A 19874-nucleotide genomic window follows, 5' to 3' on the forward strand; every position below is an offset into this window, starting at 1 on the left:
ATTGGAGAAAGATGACCGAAAAAATTTGGAAATGGAAACAGAAATGGTTTCAGATGTTTGCAATGTATATGAAGTGGGCAACAGTGTAGAAGTTGAGGATGAAAAGTCTTGCTTCAGTGATAATGATATTGAGATAAGTGCCCCTGTTTATGTAGATTCATCATGTCAAACAGCAAAATCACCAATCACGTGTATTGAAAATTTCATGTATGATGATGAAGGCATCATGTTTTATACAGGGTTGAGTTCCTACACAGACTTTTTACATGTACTGTATAGTCTTGGTGAAGCAACCTTTCATCTCAATTATATTCATAATCAGGTTCAAAATATGTCCATTGAAAATCAGCTCTTTTTGACACTGATTAAGTTGAGGCAACATAAGCCCAATTTTGAATTAAGTAGACTATTTTCAATATCACAAACAACTGTTGAAAATATTTGGATTACCTGGGTGAATTTCATGTCAAGACAGTGGAGGGAACTGAATTTCTGGCCAGACAAAGATCTGGTCTCCTTTTTCTCCCCCTCTGATTTTTACAGTTAATTCCCCTCCACACGAGTTCTGCTTGATGGAACTGAGATTCCTGTAAAGAAACCTAAATCACCCATTGCCCAACAAGCAACCTTCTCTACATATAAAAATAGAAACACTGTCAAAGTACTTGTAGGCTCAACTCCAGGGGGTTTAATTTCATACGTGTCTTCTGCTTATTGAGGGTCTGCAAGTGACAGACAGCTTGTTGAACGGAATTCTTTGGTAAGTACTGACTTATTTGAACCTGGCGATTCTCTTATGGCAGACAAAGGATTCAATGTCCAAGATTTGTTTGCCCCTAAAGATGTAACTTTAAATATTCCTTCATTTTTAAAAAAAACAAAACAGAATGTCAGGAAAGACAGTTTTGCGTGATCGCAAAATATCCAGCAAAAGAGTTCATATTGAACGGCTGATAGGGTAGGGAAGACATACAAAATTCTTAAAACACCCTTAAATACAACCGAGACAAAATTAGCCAGTGAAATTTTATTTGTATGTTTCACACTTTGTAATTTCAAAAAATGTATTGTTCCCAAACATGCATGATTTTGTCTTCAACATGTTCAATGAAAGTGAATGAATTGAAGTTGGTTCACAGAGTCAATAACTATGATAGTTCATATTGAACGGCTGATAGGGTAGGGAAGACATACAAAATTCTTAAAACACCCTTAAATACAACCGAGACAAAATTAGCCAGTGAAATTTTATTTGTATGTTTCACACTTTGTAATTTCAAAAAATGTATTGTTCCCAAACATGCATGATTTTGTCTTCAACATGTTCAATGAAAGTGAATGAATTGAAGTTGGTTCACAGAGTCAATAACTATGATAGTTCATATTGAACGGCTGATAGGGTAGGGAAGACATACAAAATTCTTAAAACACCCTTAAATACAACCGAGACAAAATTAGCCAGTGAAATTTTATTTGTATGTTTCACACTTTGTAATTTCAAAAAATGTATTGTTCCCAAACATGCATGATTTTGTCTTCAACATGTTCAATGAAAGTGAATGAATTGAAGTTGGTTCACAGAGTCAATAACTATGATAGTTCATATTGAACGGCTGATAGGGTAGGGAAGACATACAAAATTCTTAAAACACCCTTAAATACAACCGAGACAAAATTAGCCAGTGAAATTTTATTTGTATGTTTCACACTTTGTAATTTCAAAAAATGTATTGTTCCCAAACATGCATGATTTTGTCTTCAACATGTTCAATGAAAGTGAATGAATTGAAGTTGGTTCACAGAGTCAATAACTATGATAGGACATGGTATATGTTAAAACATATTTAATGGAAAGTTTTTATACTTTGACAAAACATATTCAATTTGTGCAGTTTGGTTGAAAAAAGAATTCACATGCTTATCTAATGAACTTCTTTTATTGATAACAAGGTGGTAAAAATTATGATACATTTACTACTTTAATATTACCCTTATCTAACCAATGGATTGTCAGTTTATTTATTTATTTATTAATTCTCAATTAGTTGCAAGTATTTATACAACTTAGTCTCATTGCTAATTACATAGCCATGTGAATAGATTTTGAGGTACATGATCAATGTACACATAGAGAGTATAACTATAACTGAACATGTACCCAGTGTAAGTTTCTATTTACAACATATAAAGAAAAAAAACTCTTCATGTGTGGCATTGCCTATAGGTCCATAGATGTCATTGTTAACAACTTAAATTTTAGTTCATTTTGTGGTCATGGTAATAAAAGTTCTTCAGAACAGCAGTCTTGAAGTATGTGTCAAAAAATGAAATTAATTTCTGCAACATTCTGTCAATGAATACTTGGTCTCTTTGAGATAACTTTAAGATCTTTCAGTGTGTAAACAACTAAATAACAGCATGTTTTGTTTGAACAGAAAAGTTGCCCTTGAATTTGATAGAAATAGTCATGAGTATTGTCTAGCTCTAAACATCCATCAACATTTTTTAAATACGAGACAGTCTCCTCTGATATTTTATTGTATTTTGCATGGTAGGGGCATTTAACTTCAATAAGCGTACTTTGGTCAAAGACATTTGGCATCAGGTGAAGAAGCTATAAAAGGATGCAACTTTGAAACAAATATTCCACATTTTGAGGTTTTAGCATTAAATTTTTCCTCAAACTTTTTATTGCCACCGACTCATAACATCTACCATGCAAAATAGCAGGTAGACGAATTTCTGGCATATGCTTTGTTAAATTTTCAGCCAGCTTTAAAAAATCAGTTTTGTCAGTAGCCGTGCAAATTCTGCCAAAGTTGGAAGAATGAATTCTCTTTTGTCTCTCATCTCGCCAGATAGCACTTTTACTTTGACCGCGTGTTTGCTCTTCTAACTTAACAATATCCTCATCTGAAATATTTGTTATATTCATGTTTTGTAACCATATGTATGACAATGGATGACTTAAATAGTCATGGTCTTTTTCTAACCCATTTGTGTTGGCAAGTGGGAAGATTTGTGAGACTGCTAAATCACTAATATTGGGATGATTTAGCAAGACATTTCTGAAGGTATCTGGATATCCTGGCATATTGCGATATGCTCTTGGTCTTGGATCATAACTAACATCCACTTCACCAGCTAAAGGCAAGTCATTTGCCTTTATTGGACTGCCTTTGTACACTTTGGTTTGATGGAAAGTTTGAAGGTTCTGAGTGCATGTCTCCTCGGTTACAATGTCTCCACTTTTACAAAACATCTGTAAACTGAATAACACAACACATACATGCTTACATGCAGCAGTTGGGCCCCCGCCCACAGCACTGACTTTCCACGATACACCCATCCATATCAACACATACATCCACTTTATATGACACACTCTTCTTCATCTGTGCCTTGCATTCTGCCTTCACATAATAAAAGTTATTTTCAGCACAGAGTCTCACATACTTTAGAAACTTGCTCTCATATATGTACATCACACTGCTATCTACACTTTCATTCATTCTTTCTAGATATGCTTTCACTGCCTCTTCTCTCACTCCTCCTATCTGAGTATCTTTGTTGATATCTTTAAACTTGTCATAACCAGGCACTTGCATACAATACTCTCTCTCTACTCTTTCTGCAGAACCAAAATTTGAATTTCTGTCATATGCTTCAAGTCTGAAATATGTTGAAAGGGAAAGACTCATGAATGTATTTACAGATACAACTTAGTTTTTAAACAAAAAAAAATTGTTACATATTTTTATAGTTACTGCAATATTTTTTATGGTCTAAACAGAGAGGTTTCTTATCAATAATACTCTCTCCCTTTCTATTTATCTATCTATCTAAGCCTATCTATCTATATATATACTAGGCAAGTAATGCATTACCATTACATTTAGCATTACCCCAAGCCTGATACTGGCCTACTTGGTGCACAGGCTTCTGAATTTCTATCAATAAGCCGTTATATGATTGATTAGAGTAATATATATACCCCCTCTATATATAAATGTATATAAATATATAAATGTATTTATATATAGAGGGAGTATATATATGTTACTCTAATCAATCATATAACGGCTTACTGATAGAAATTCAGAGGCCTGTTCTAGGTGATAGGTAGTCGGGTCACAGTAAATGTTACGTGTATACAACAAGGCCATCTTTTATTTAAATTATTATACGCATTGTACAGATGATATAAGATGTATTTGACGTCAAAAACTGACTGGAATTTTAAAAAAAAATGTAGAAAGTACAAATTGTAATTAAACTCACAAAAATCTACAAAAAATATGCTTTTGGAGAACTTTTATTGAAATTACGAAGAATATCAGGTACCGATATCGTCTTAATCACGATTCCGTGTACGACAGAGAAAATTATGGCTAAGAAACTGCTCGCAAGTATACCTTTCAACCAACTCTCTTTTGCGACCAGAAATGCGAGCATTTCGTTTCCGTGGCTCTTTTCTAAGTGTGGGTAGATCCCACGATCCGTAATCAGCCATTATATCTATAAAATTGAAGCACACGAGCAAGGTCTACGAGGTAGAAATTACGTTGACACTCTCTAAAATTGAAGGTACGAATAGTCATGAAATTAAACGTGTTGTGCGCCACCTATAATTCAGGGAAGACAATGTGCAGTTTTATTTGCAATTATGTCATTTTCAATTTTTAACGGGAACCAGATTACATTTGCCGGTAGGGGATTAGTATTGCTCATGCAATACTCTCAGAATGCTTGTTCATTATCTAAAGCTGAGAAATTTGGAAATTCACTTTCAATTAACTGAAATATTTCTTTTCTTTGATGGTCATATTTTCTAAATGTTACCAAAAAATGAGTCTCATCATCTATACTGTTATAATTGCATCTATAGCATAATCGATCTTCTCTAGGTATGTTGGTAAATCTTCCCACTTTAATTTGCACCCCGTGACAGGAAATTCTTAATTTACATAGAGATTTTCTCTGATCAAAATTTTTAACTACTGATAAATAATTTTCATAACCCCAATTTTGTTTTAGTTTCAAATATATGCTTAATTTGCCATCAGTATAGCTTTGCTGACTTGTATACCAATTCTTAATAACCTATAATAATTCATAATAACCCAATAAAGTTTTATGACAGCCTGACTTAAATTTATGCTTTCCATAACAAATTACTTCGTCTGTTACCTCACAAGAATGTTGCCTTTTTTAAAAATTATCTCCCCCCATCCATCCAAGTTTGCTCTGTGGCAAGTTTGATCGAAATTGACTTAATGTTTCTTTAAAAAAAAAAAAACCAACATTTTCTTAAACAGGGCATAATTTCAAAACTACAGTCAAATATAGAGCTACTTGCATTGTATATTTTCCTCTTTCTTACATATTAAGTACTTTATTGTTTCCTGCAAAAGCTGACTTCTTCTCGTAGTAGGAGGCATCCATGGGATTTCGAAGTCATTAGTCTCCGTCCTAATACCAAGGGTGTGCCGAGTACTTTGTGATCACCTAGACAACATGAAGTTCCAAACTCTACAAACAAGCTAGGACAGACTGAGAAAAAGTTTTACAGCATCGGCCGATTGCCCAACATTGTGGAAGCCATTGACGAAACTCTTCTTCATATTTAGGGTATTACTAGTGATGGAGGACATTTGTATGTTTCTAGGAAGAACTTTCATGCACTGAACATACAGGAGTGGTGGACGCAGACATTGAGTTATTCCTCAGATGAACACAAATTTATTGATGTTAACATCGTTTTGCCATTTTTTTAAGATTACATCATTTTTGAAACTCTTTCCATTTATATTATTAATTTTGGATTGACAGATTCCTAAACATCAACTGCAGATTTGCAGGTAGTACCCATGATGCCTACATTATGATGAATTCAAGCATCCCCGAGATCATACAAAATCTTGCTGAAGTTGGATGGCTTCTTGGTTATTCGCTCAGAGATTACTTAATGACGCCATTCAATAAACCCTCTACTAAGAAGGTAAAATGGTACAACTATGCCCACTGCCAAACTAGAAATGTAGTGGAAAGTACCTTTGGAATGCTTAAGTCCAGATTTAGGTATTTCAGTCGGTAAAGCGTTCTCTCCGTGATCGGAAGATCGTGTGTTCGAATCACGGGCTCGACTGACTTAAATCGTTAAAAAATAGGTAGCAAAATATAAAAATTAGGTTTCAATAACAATCAAATTGAATCTCTGATTCTCTTCAGAATTGACTATCCCCTTCAAAAAGGTTTCCAATGAAATAAAGTTACCATTTCTCTTCAAAGTAATCACACCCGCTTTGTTACCAAATCCCGCTCAAGGTTATTAACTCAAACCAGTTACCAAATCCCGCACAAGTTACCATTTTACGCTTTACATTACAAACTAACGTTCTTAGTTACCCATTCACATTTTTGCCTTTGTTTTCCTAAACTACGAAAGCAAAGAGGGTAAACTTATTAGTCCCCTACCAGTGAAACCGGAGGGGACTATGGATTTCCTCTGCGTCTGTCCGTCCGTCTGTCTCACTTGGTTTTCCACACCTTTTCCCTAAACGCTTGTAGATATTGAGCTGATTTTTGGTATGTGAGTGTATCTTGATGTTTGCATTTCGTTCCGCTTCATTCATTTTTGACAGAATAACTACCTTTTCAATTTTTAAGGATTTTCCGCAATTTTCTTCTAAACGCTTGCAGATAATGAGCTACTTTTTAGTATGTGACTTTACCTTGATTAGTTATAGATCAAGTTTGCATTTCGTTCCGCATCATTGATTTTTGACGGAATTTTGGCATTTTCAATGTTTAACGGGAACCTTGCCGGTAGGGGACTAGTATTGCTAATGCAATTGTTTTATTTGATAAGCTTTAACGTTCTTGATCCAGTTATTTTTCTTAAAAAGATCGTAAGAAAAGTTTTTAATTAGTCCCAGTTACCATGTCTCGTTCTTTAAGTTTCCAAATACCTTGGAAAGGTTAGGGTTGACAGATCGCACATTTGCTTTGAATTTGCCTAGTAAATTATGTTTGTGCATTTGTGTTTTCTAGAAATCAACAACGAAAGCTCAAGTGCTAGCCTCTCTTTAATTCAATGGAGGGACAATCGCCTAAACGAATGGTTGGAAAACCAGTCCCAAACAGTTGAAAACCTTAAAGCGACTAAGGCACATAATAGGGAACTAAAAGTTGTGTCACTGCCTAAAGGGAGAAAATCTGACACTGTTGGTTCGAACATTTCCTCTATGGAGGGGAAACTTACGAAGAATTAGATATCATTGAGATGGTGGCCATCTCAAAGGGCCCCGCTTTCAGTAACGAACATGAAAATGTAAGGTAGCTGAAAAGGGTTTATTTTGAAGAGGAACATTTGTGTACTATTACGGGATGTGTTGTTTGAGTCTAAAGGGCTTCTATGTCATCCTTGTAATAATTAAAAAGATGGCACGAAAATCACGAGTGCTCCATACCCTCTATCAAAAAAGGCTCAAAAATCACGAATGTAAATTGTTGCATATCCTTTATGAAAATTGTTGCATATCCTCTATCAAAATATGGAAGGAAAATCACAAATGTTCCGTACCCTAAGTCAACTAGTAAAGTTTCAGGCAAATTGGACTTTAGAGAAAGAAATTATGCAACGAACCAAAAAATTTTAAACAGAGAGGTATTTTTGACCTTGATCTAGAAACTTCGTTCAAGGTCACTGAACATCATTGACCAGTGGCCAAGGAGAGAGAAGATATGCTCCGGACAAGAGACGGACAGACTGATCACTATAGGGCGCCCGCAGAGCGGGGCCCTAATTAAATGCAGCCCTTTGTAGCACGGATTCGAGTCTTTTCTCTGTGGAAGAGCCCCTTTAAGAAAAAGAGACAAAAAAAAGAACACACCGCCAGCCTCCAAGACAAAAAGGGTTAAAAGACTTAGAAGCAAACATGCTCGTCTCGTATGTAACATATGCGGCGCCACATGAGACAAGTTCACAATCAGGAGGTTTTTGAGACACTTGTCAAGGAAGGGGGATACATCGTACATGTACGAACCTGTATATTATGTGAGAAAAGAATGCATGAATTGGAGACCAGCTAAGGAGAACGCACCAAATTAGAGACAAAGAGAGTATCATAGATCTCCGCTTTCAGAGCCCCCAGGCTGTTGACCCTTGCACCAAGTAGGTTGAAATTTTTAGCATTACGCAGCACAGTTAAGGGTACCAAAAGAAGGCGGAGCCTAATTGTATGGGAAATGTTAACTATGACACCATACAAAACCAACAATTCTTTAAAAAACCTACAAAATGCAATAATTTGCTATTTTAAACTATAGGAAACCATCAAACTACATCTAAACTTACTAAAACATGCTGTTTTGTCTTTAGTTAAATTCCACATAGCAAGGTATAAACAAGTTACTGATCGCGATGCATTTGTCGATGTGACGTCATTTCGTAAAATCTGACGCAGTTTGTATGCAGTAAGTGGCGGATCAAGAAATATTTTCACAACAAAAAATGCATTCGATAATTAAATAAAATATTATTTAAAAATATTTAAGAGGCAATTAACTTGGAGGCAATGTCTTCTTTATGAATTTATTCGTATATATTTTGTATATTTCCTATTTAATTGAGACTGCCGTATATTTGTATGCAAGTACATCGGAGGGTAATGCAAGGATCTTAATAAATCGATCTAGTGCAAGGGCATACACTCAATGGATCCCAGTATGCTTTTACAAATAAACTCTAGAAGTATTAAGGTATCTGAAAAGTGCTGCGATCTTGGTGAAAATGAATTGATTATATCTATATTTAATGCCGTTGACCAGCAACAAATACAGAATGTGGTCATATAAATTTGATTTTAAGAATGAAATAGCAGAATCTATAGAGGATCGCAGCACTTTTCAGAAACTACGATGCGTGTTGAAAATATTTCTACTCTAAATTTAGAATTTTAACTTGATTGTGCCCTTGCACTAGTGAAATTTATAGGTGACTTCAATAATGCAAGTATATGTGCTATATCACATGTCTGCCGCATCACCTGACAAGTCTAAATATAAAATATTATCGTCCTCAATATGTAGTTATTAACCATAATTACATTTGTCGGATATCAATAAAGTACTGAAAAGAATCGCCATCCTGATTAAGAATATATTTTCAATCGCAAAATTTGCCGATATTTCCATTGCGCACTTTAACTGTACTGCGTATTTCAATCACACACGTTTTTTGTTGTTGTTTTTTTTTGAAATACATGCATACATATAGATATATATCTGACACATTACATGTATATTAGACTTCATTCTAGTGAGGAGTTTTTATCCACTCTGCGGCTTCAGACCTTACCAGACCCAGCTGAAGAGGAAAGGTTTGTAATCACTTGCATATTTCCCAGACGTTATAGTAGAAATGTTATACCTGCAGTCAAATACTGATTTTAATCCTTTTTAGGAGAACCAAAGGAAATATGTCCATCCTCGCCCTCTGAATCTTTGATTTGGGATGATTTAGAGGTGGATCGGTTCGTATCAACCTACTTCTTTTTATTATCTAATAATGATATGAACTAATTTTAACGAATTCGATATACATGGGACGCCTTGGATATTATTGATGTGATTTGCTTTTTTTTTTAAGAACAAGCAGACAGTTGAACCAGAGAGTGAAGCTATTGTTTATGGATTGGTAGCTTTGAAATTTTAAAAACTTCTTGCTTATACATTTTATCAATAAAATTAATTTTGACCAGATTATTAATGTCGTTTGTCGGAAAAATTTGGAAACGGTGGAAAAATCACCTAGCAGTAGGTTGGTGTCCTTTAAAAAAAAAAGAAGAAAAAAACTTTAAAAAATATGGTAGTGCTGATTTATAATTTCTACACTATATCAGTATTAAGAGGCTTAACTTTAATTACCCTTTATTTCAAATATTTCTTCTTTTTAAATTACCGTTCACGGTAGCTCAGTCGGTAGAGCGCTCGCTCTGTGATCGGGAGGTCGCGAGGTCGAATCTCGGCAGCGACTGACCCAAGTCCATAAAAAAATGGGTAGCAACTGTTCCTTCGCCATGCGCTCGGGACTTTGAAGTGAAAGTTGCGGGTCCTTCGAATGAGACCTTAGAAACCGAAGTCCCGTGTCACGGCAGGCGTTGGCACGATAAAGATCCCTCACTGCTCAATGGCGCTAAGTGCCGAGTAAAGGTCAAAATTTGAAGTCATTCACCGGTATATGGTGACGTCTCTATATGAGTGAAAAATTCTCGAATGGGCGTAAAACTACATACAATCAATCTTTCTAAATTACATTTTTATTTCTTTCGTTGCGTTTTGTAAGAAATCTATCATTGCATTTAGTGGCTCTGAAGATGCAGCTACAACAATCCGTTTTTTCCTTAAACTCCAATATGCCAATAAAATAATTGGTTATGGATATTGCAAATCATCGACTTTTTAAACCGCCAAGTTTTGCAGAAGAAAATGCAGCTACAACAACCCGTTTTTCCTTAAACTCCAATATGCCAATAAAGTAATTGACGCGGTTAATAGAAGTGATATTCTTAATCACAAAAGGGTCCAGTCTTGTATTCTACCATATTTCAAAGTGAAGAGTACACCTTGAATTTTTACAGATATACATCGACTATTGCTTCCAAACTTTTTAAATTACAAAAAAAACTTAACGGAGCCTAGATATCGAGTATCTGAAACTTAATCCTCCTTCGTGTTCATGTTCTTCACCCAACATCTATAGTCTTGATGGACACTGGTGACGTAAATATCGTTAATAATGAGGACCTTAAATCCATAATTTTAAAAGGGCCAAATTTAGGGAACCGTGATCTTTTTACTGGCGTCATAATTTCATAAATATCATGGATTCTGTGGAAGATTACGCCAGGCGATGGCCAGACATGAAAAAGAAGACCCGGATACGTCAGCAAGGATTGAATGTATCAGATCTATGTTAAAATCGCGCATCAAGTGATTGAGGGGCAAAATGAAAACCAAATAGCCTTCTGTATTCAATAATTCAGAAGTGAAAAAAGAATTTAATTGCATGATAAGTGTGTACTGGTCCTTGCTGACAAAGCCGGTAACAATGTTGTCTTTGTTTGATAGACTCATTATTTAAATTGTATTTTAGAGGAACTGGGATTTAATTGCGGTAATCCAATTTACTACCCATGCCTCCCTTTCCGAGGAGGATATTCTGCAAAATCTTATTTCATCTTCGGGCTTGTTTCTCTCATTGAGAAGCACCAATCAAACTGAAGGAGACAGATAATGTAAACAGGAAGGAATCAGTTGATACGTAAAATGCAAGTGTTACGCATAGTTTATCACCGAAAGTCTTAATTAGGTTGGTTGAGAGATAGGAAGAACAATCAAGATTTGTAATTTTCTCGAAAGACGTCGCTGTAGTCAGCCCACCAGATATCGAATGAAATTTGTCAGGAGTTGTGCTGATACAGATTTACACAGGGAAAAGCATGTTAATACATATAGTACAAAATTAAAATTGTTTTTTAATAAAGCAATAAACCATTGAGATTTCTTGGAATTTAATTGATATAAAAAAAAAACGTTTTGCATTAATCGTCATCGCAAGCAAAGGTTTTTATGTCCATTTTATTTTCCACAAATACATGTACCTGTTTCGTGGAAATGGAATTAACACAAAGCCTGTGACTTGCCACAATGTGTTTTAATGGGATTTGTTAGATGTTTATAGTAGCTAGATAGGGGTGTGAAAGTACAAAAATTCTTGAAATACAGAATACATGGAAAACATATTCCATCATCTATGTTGTTTATACCCCAAAAAATGAAGAAAAAAAAAGAATTTGTATGAGTCAAATCATTTGATATTCAAACTTTAAATTCAAATTTTAAAAGAATCAAGCACAAAGAAAACAAAACAAGCTCAAATGGAAATGTTGTCTAGTATATGAAGGCAAAGTTATATAATATTATTACATTTTAATTTTCTCACTTTTTTTCAGATTCAGATAATACATTATTACAGTACAGACCAGTGATGCTGGAAGCTAGTGGATAGTGGTTACCCTCAGGGAGCCAGAAAACAGATCCATAAATTGTATTAATGAAAGTGGATCAAATAAAAATGTACAATCCAAAAGTAGCATTCTTTGTTTGTCTGTTAGCATTTTTTGTTGATGTAAAACTACTAACTAATCAAGTCTTGGCATGCAGATTCATCATTAGATAGTAGATGAATTTGAAACACATCTTTATATTCTGCAGTTTGAAGTGTCATAGAACAAGGTCATTCAAGATCAAACAATTAATTTCAAATTTATTCAGTGCACATTCTCAATCATAAAAGCTGATGTTAAATTGGGAAGAAAGGGGGATGGGGCTGCCCCCCCCCCCCCAAACCTGATAACTACATGCTTGCTTGAAATGGTTTTTCTCAAATATTTAAGCTGCCATAATGACTCTATTTTTAAGTGTCAGTATACCAGTTTCAATCAAGGTTTGCATGTTTTGAAAGGCATTTTGTGATCATATTAAATGAAAGATATTTCACTGGTATTGGTCCTTGTGTCCATGTTCTTTGATTCTGTGACCTTGAGTACATCACACCTGAATGAACTAGAATTATTGTGAACAAGCTCATTAAACGATCCCCCAACTTCTGCAGTATATTCTTTCAAACTATTGCATGAAATGTTTATTACAAAAATATGGTCCAAACATAAACTTAACACCTTTTCTGCCAGTGCGAATATACATAACCAAATGAATATGTCATACACTCAAGTCTCATACGTAGTAAAACTTTTGTGCAAAGCGCAAACTTCCAATGTCTCTTCATTCGAAGTAATGTACCGAACTCAAATAGTGCACTTTTACTGCAGTGACCTTGAACATGCTAAATGTCCTTGAGTCAAGGTTAAACATCCCCAAATGATCTTGGGTCAACGTCAAGACAGACCCATAGCTCTTAGATAAACCTTGATCTTGTTCAAATGACATTGAGTCAAGTTCATGATAAGTATCCAGGTCATAAGCAATAATATCAAGTATGAACTTTCAATGGCGCTTCTTTCAAATGAAATGAACCAGATAAGATTGTACGGACAAGGTGATTCCTATTCCCCCTTCCAAGTTTCGTTTCTAGAGAATATAAAATATAAAATTCCTTTTAAAATGAATGAATATTTATTACTCAACAGAAGTAAATTTATAAGTAAGCTTTGATCAGAACCAATATAATGGACACTGTACATGTATTCAGTTTACACCCTCCCTTCAAAAAAGCTTATAAATGCCAGATTGACACACATTTTGACCTTGTATAACTTTTTTCTACTAAAGTTGCTTTCTAATTTTAGTTTATAGATATCACTGGCGGATTTAAGGGGGGGGAGCGTGGGGGCGCATGCCCCCCCCCCCCTTTTAAATTTTCAAAGTTTGACATGACTAATATTAATAATGCCATACTTTGGTTTTATAATTAATGGTCAATTAAAAAATGGTAATTTTATTTTATGACCAAGTATCGGTTTTCTTAAAAATCAAGTCTGCAAACCTTGCATTCCCTAGGCTATGAATATTATCTCATAATTATTCAAACCGGAAAACGTCTCCAGATTTCGTTTGAAGGATAGAATGCACAAAGGCTGGTCGAAGGTAAATAAATGAATTTAAAATCAGACGGTCTACGTTACAAACCCATCCACCGATTGATGTATTTATTTATCAAATGGTGTAACTATGCAGTAATTTACTTACATAGATACAAGACTTTTTTCATTACATACATCTCATAATCTTTCCATATAAATGGAATTGAACGTCAGGATATAGGTTAGGATGGTGTAACTTCGACCACCTGGTTAATTTCGACCGTTCATAAATTCCTTAAAATAATTTGTTTATAGCCCATTATAGTACACACACATCTATTTTATGCAGAAGGAAAATGCATTTTTCATTAACAAATCAATGTCGATAATAATAGGCTAAATATTTTTTTCTTCCCTGGGAAATTACATCCAAGAAGAAACTTTATCGACCGAAAAATTACGGACGGGTATTTTTAAACCATTGCGGGGAATTATCAGTTTATCACCTCTGAAAATATCTTGTATACATAGAAAGACACAGTAGATGTTCCTGGCGTGAAATTTATCAACTATGTTTAATTTTGCAACTTAAATTCATACCTTTTTAATTTATAGTATTTAGTTTTTACAAATAAAATGCAAATCAGCTGAACAGAAATCGGCCGAAGTTACCCATGCATGAATACGGCGTCAGCGGGTAACTCAGTTAGACCAATGAAAATGAAGCAATGTTATTTGTTACCATAAAAAAAAAATCGTGACCACCGTCCGTATAAAAAAATTAGATAGAATTTTTAGAATTGATTTTTATTGAAAAATATCAAAGGGAGATAACTCTTCAAGGACAGGACAAGGTCAAAAATTAAGGCACGTTCCGCTCTTACATACTGATTCTAAAACATGAAACTGATGTTTAAATATACTGAATACTCAGCCCATACATATCTGTTATACATTCAATTCCATTGAATCTGAGGCTTAATTGGGCCGGATACCTTAAGGATGCTGGGGGTCAAGAAATTAACCATCAGATATAACTTATTTTTTTATATCTTAAGCTGTCAACTATCACTTGGCAACCAAAAATTTAATACATTTTAGTTTTAAAATTTGATTATTTTTGTATATCTTTATATGCAGCTCTTCTTCTAAAGGAGATCAATATAGTCTGGAAATGGCCACAACCTCCCTGCCCTCTCAAGTAACAATGTACTTTGATTGATTGATTGTATGTTGTTTTTACGTCCGATTCGAAAATTTTTCACTCATATAGAGACGTCACCATATACCGGTGAAGGGCTTCAAATTTTGACCTTTACTCGGCACTCAGGGCCATTGAGCAGTGAGGGATCTTTATCGTGCCAACGCCTGCCGTGACACGGGGCCTCGGTTTTTAAGGTCTCATCCGAAGGACCCGCAACTTTCACTTCAAAGTACCGAGCGCATGGCAAAGGAACAATTGCTACCAATTTTTTTATCGACTTAGGTCAGTCGCGGCCAAGATTCGAACTAACGACCTCCCGATCACGGAGCGAGCGCTCTACCGACTGAGCTACCGTGAACGGTCAATGTACTTTGAAAAACATTTTAATTTTTGTGACTTCTTGTATATCTAGGTAAAATGCTACTTTTTAGAATCTGGTCTTGTTTGTTCGTTGTTTTTTGGATTGTTTGTGTGTGTGTGTTTCTATTAAAAAGTGAAATACCACAGTGTACATAACTAATCAATACCACTATTTTTTTGCCTGGTTTTACTCTTAAAATTCACGAAAACCTTGGAGATTACGGGGGTTTCGCCCCCTGGGCCCCCACCAGGGCTTCGCCCTGGACCCACTAGGGGCCGCCTTAAATCCTGCATCCGCCCATGGATATGACATATAGAGGACCCCCAAACAGGAGCACAGGATTCATTTTTCCAGCAGTGGTTGTATAATTTGTGTATGTAGTGATAAATATATGTAATTTTTCCAAAATTAATAAGTATTGACATCATATTCTTTTCCCGTTGTCATGGCAACAATATCAGTACAGAAATGTTTCGTTATTTTTGGAGAATAAGGTAATTCATTCTTTCAACAAATAAGGTAGTCAAAATACCTTATCGTATAACGTAAAGAAAACAAATGGCTTAAAATCATTGATTTTCATAAGGATTTATGTTTGTTTGTATGTTGTTTAACGTCCCTCTCGAGAATTTTTCACTCATAAGGAGACGCCACCACTTGCCGGTGGACAGCTGCAAATTTTTTCCTATACTCGGCACTTAAGGCCTTTGAGCAGCGAGGGATCTTTTTCGTGCCAGCACCTACTGCGACACGGGACCTCGGTTTATACGGTCATAAGGATTTATGAACCCGTTGCTAAGGAAATGGATTTCCTTGGATGACAGTCCCTAAATACGTCAAAAATAATTTTTAATTGTGTTTGAGCATTAGGTAGGACAACATCTATTACATACCAAAAGCTTTTGAAAAAAATAAATTTTTGACTTTCCATGAAATGCTCGATGCTTGCTGATTTTGACTCTTAATTTCATTCATAGGAAGGAGTACAGTCAAACCTGTATTAAGCAGTCACCTGCGGGAACCATTAAAAGTGACCTTTATAGAGAGGTGACCTTTGAAAAGAGGTTCATCTTTTTTCAAGATAATTCTTTTCCAATTTATGTAAGTTCTGTGTTTTGAAACACATCATAGAATATAAAAGAAAGATGTGCTTTGGACATCGATGGTCTCAGATTTATTTTTAATTTAAAAAGTCTCAAGATTAAGTTCAAGATAAATTTGATGACTCCAACAAAAAATATATTGAGTCTAATAGGGCACTGCCATTATCCTCCCTCCAAACAACAACAAAACTTTCTTTTATTATAAGATTACATTATCATGTTGTGCCATGAATAAAATGCAATATATTTTTTATCTACAGTGCAGGAAACTAATTTTGTTACAGCATCAATGCTGATTTGAATGCTTCCTTTACTTGCTGATTTGAATGCTTCCTTTGCTTGCTGATTTAATGCTAGTTATCCTTATCCTGATGCTGTTTTATAATTAGGTCAATGCTACCGGAAGTAGCATCATGCTACCGGAAGTAGATAATGAATTTCAGCATTGCCGTTTAAAGCAATAAAACTGCCTTTTACAATTATTTGATCATAATATTTCACTATGTATCAATAATGTGAATACTTTAACCAATATTCTTTCTTTCTTTTTTAATTTTTTACTGAATTAAAACTCATTGATTTTCTGATGCTAGTAGGATAATGCTGATTTTATGTAGGTCAATGCTGGTTTTATCCTTTGCTTGCTGATGCTGATCCTGGTACTGCCTCTAAAAAAACAAGTTTAGTTAGTCCTGATAATTGTATGTAAATAGTAGCGTAATAAACAGACAAGTCATAATCTCAGTTTATCAAAGCAGTGCACAATACAAATTGATATCAAATTCACAGACCAATGAAGCGTGACTAATCCTAACTGTCGTCTTACCTAGTTGAAAATCACATGATAATCAGGACACATTGAGTAAACAAAACAGTTAATTAGGGTTTCTACAAATACATGTAATACGTTTCCTATGTGTTAAAAACGGCCTGTCATGCATTTACGCAATTACACCTATAGGAGTTGGACATGCCAAAGGTGAACTAATAATTAGGAAACACCTAATTATTGTATCCATTAATAGATAAATATAAGGATGCCTTGTGTATCATTCAGAATTTTTTTTAACCACATTCCAATTCAATAAGATTAAGATTCTCGTAAGTCCGTTTTCCCGATAACCTTTTCGGCCACTAGCAACCTTGTTCAGCTTTGTTAAATGAATAAATAAATTATCCAATATTTTAAATGGGTTTAATAAGGCCAATTATTTTTTTCATGATCTTGCTACACACGACAAATTTACAGTAGTGATAAAAATTGGGAGTCACCGGACTTTAGATCTGGTCACGTGATCGGACAAAATGGCCGGTATATACGAGGGAAAATGGCGATTTTACATGAAATTTGATGACCGTTGGCCGCGTTACACAGGTGACCGCTTAATAGAGTTACATTATATAGGAAAATTCATTGGGAGGAAATAAAATGACCGCATAGGACAGGTGACCGCTGTGACAAGTTTGACTGTATTTGGATTGCATATGAATGACTGAATGTGACCAAGATTTTTTTTTCATAGCAGAATGCTGTTATTGACTATCACTTTTTTAAAAGTTTGTGCACTTTAAAATACTTACAGCCATTTCCCAAGGTTTCATTTGTGCCTCGGAGAAGGCCCATTCCCAGTTCTCATTGCCTCTCTCTTTCTGAAGGCTTCTTTCTTTTTAATTGATGACTGCACATCCCGAATTCTTTTTTTAGTCTCATCTGTTGTTCTTTTACAAGCTACTGACACAGAATTCACTCTTTGATGAAAATAAAAGGACTATGAAACACTACATTGTTTTGACACATAATTTTCAAGTTACCAGTATCATAACCCCCCCTTTTTTTTAATCATTTTTTTTGTAGATTTGAATTGTTATTCTTACCTATGTGTTTGGTAAAAAATAAACTCATGGATTTCAATAAAGACAACAATAAAAAAATCATAGGGTGTTATAATTTTAGTGAAAGTAGTCAACTTTAAAGCTATGAAAGGCGCAAAAAAAGTAGTGCAGTGAACCAAATAAACAAACACAGCACACTCTGTTGTCGTCTTTAATCAAGTTGAAAGTACATACACCATGTAAACATCATAATTAATTAAATCTTGATGTATTTTAATGATAAGTATTGTGCATTTGTATTTTCTTGAAATCAACGGCGAAATCTCAAGTGTTAACCTCTCTTTAATTCAATGGAGGGACAATCGCCTAAACGAATGGTTGAAAAACCAGTCCCAAACAGTTGAAAACCTTAAGGCGACTAAGGCACATAAGAGGGAACCAAAAGTTGTGTCACTGCCTAAAGGAAGAAAAATTGGTTCTGTAGGTTCGAACATTTCCTCCATGGAGGGGGAACTTAAGAGGAATTAAATGCAGCCATTTGTAGAACGGAATCGGAGGGTATTTTCTCTGTGGAAGAGCCCCCTTTAAGAAAAGAGAGAAAAAAGAAACACCGCCAGCCTTCAATTCCTCCAAGACAAAAAGGGTAAAAAGACTAAGAAGCAAACATGCTCGTCTCGTATGTAACATATGCGGCGCCACATGAGACAAGTTCACAATAAGGAGGTTTTTGAAAAACCCGTGAAGCAAGGGGATACATCGTACAAACCTGTATATTTTGTGACAAACGAATTGCAAGAATTGGGGACCAACTACGGAGTGCGCACCAAATTAGAGACAAACACCGTATCGTGGACCTCCGCTTTCAGAGCCTCCAGGTTGTTGACCCTTGCACCAAGTAGGTTGAATTTTTAGCATTATAACAACCACACGTTTTTTAAAAAAACATATATATATATATATATATATATATATATATATATATATATATATATATATATATATATTGTAGTGAGTAGTCTTTATCCCCTCTGCGGCTCGAGACCTTACAAGACCAACTGAAGAGAAAAGGTTTCTAATCACTTGCATATTTCTAAGACGTTATAGTAGAATTTAGAGGTTTTTGAAATGGATGGGTTTGTATCAACCTACTTCTAATTCGATCTACCTAGGACTCCTTGGAAATCGATGGTGTTTGCTATTTTTTGTAGGAACAAGCAGACAACTGAACCTGCTCACATAGGGAAGCTATTGTTTATGGGTTGGTATCTTTGAAATCTCAATATTTTTCAAAACTTTGTGCTTAAACATTTTATCAATAATATTAATTTTGACCATATGATTGTCATTTGTAGGAAAAATTTGGAATAAATGGTAAAATCACCTAGCAGTAGGTTGGTGTCCTTTTAAAAAAAAGTTTGAAAAATATAGTGCTGATTTATAATTTCTACACTATATCAATATTAAGAGACTTAACTTTAATTACCCTTATTTCAATATTTCTTCTTTCTAAATTACATTTTTATTTCTTTCGTTGCGTTTTGTAAGAAATCTATCATTGAATTTAGTGGCTCTGAAGACACCGTCCTGTACTGGCAAAACTCAGATGAGAAATATGCAAACATGCGTGGATGGTAAGCTATGCTTCAGAATTTTAATTCGTAGCTAGTTTGTTGATCTCATTGAAACAAAAACATTTTTGTATGTTTTGGAGTACACCGAGTAGCGATAATGACATTATTATTTCATAAATTTGATTTTGCCATCAG

General features: G+C 34.8%; 1 pseudogene; it reads left to right on the forward strand.

The window, feature by feature from the left end:
* Positions 1-5630, forward strand: part of LOC133176127 (uncharacterized) — a 33887-nt pseudogene extending 28257 nt beyond the window's left edge.
* The last annotated feature ends 14244 nt before the right edge of the window (positions 5631-19874 follow it).

This window comes from Saccostrea echinata, unplaced genomic scaffold (assembly GCF_033153115.1).
Source record: "Saccostrea echinata isolate AGI-Se365-2 ecotype Australia unplaced genomic scaffold, CSIRO_AGI_Sech_v1 ptg000066l, whole genome shotgun sequence".
NCBI classification, from domain to species: domain Eukaryota; kingdom Metazoa; phylum Mollusca; class Bivalvia; order Ostreida; family Ostreidae; genus Saccostrea; species Saccostrea echinata.